Genomic DNA, 725 nt, shown 5'->3' with positions numbered 1-725 from the left:
GAGGGGAGGGGAGGGGAGGGGGGATAGTAGAGGATAGGAAAGGCAGCAGAACACAACAGACACTAGTATGGCAATATGTAAATCAATGGATGTGTAACTGATGTGATTCTGCAATCTGTATATGGGGTAAAAATGGGAGCTCATAACCCACTTGAATCAAAGTGTGAAATATGATATATCAAGAACTATGTAATGTTTTGAACAGCCAACAATAAAAAATTAAAAAATTAAAAAAAAAAAGAAAAATGCCTTGAAATGCCTAACATATAGTAATTCCAAATCAGTCTCTACATACAGAGATGATATAAAAAATACACAGAAGGATGTGTTTTCTTTCTTTTAATGAAATAATTTATAATATAATTAAAGGAAAGACATATGTAAAACAATTTGCAATCAAAACAATGCAATATATACCTGTCAGACAAGAATGCTGCACTGACAAATATAATTAAATATCAAGTTTTATAGTACAATCCACTAGAGGTTGAAGTAGTATCTAAGTATGTGCTATTATTATTGTTTTGATAACACAACTGTTGGGTGAAATGCAGATTTGAACTTAAGAGAGTTTTGTGGATAAATGTTTTCAAAAAAGTTTTCTAAGTAAGCAAGAACTAAAGTTGGACTAGAAGATTAGCCAAGCCATGGGTGTTAGTGGTGGCTGTGGTTGAATGAGTTGGAACAGAAAAGCTGGGTGAACATAATTGACAAAAGCCCTGACA

This window comes from Marmota marmota, unplaced genomic scaffold (assembly GCF_001458135.2).
Source record: "Marmota marmota marmota unplaced genomic scaffold, marMar, whole genome shotgun sequence".
NCBI lineage: Eukaryota > Metazoa > Chordata > Mammalia > Rodentia > Sciuridae > Marmota > Marmota marmota.
Note: the sequence above shows the minus strand (reverse complement) of the source record.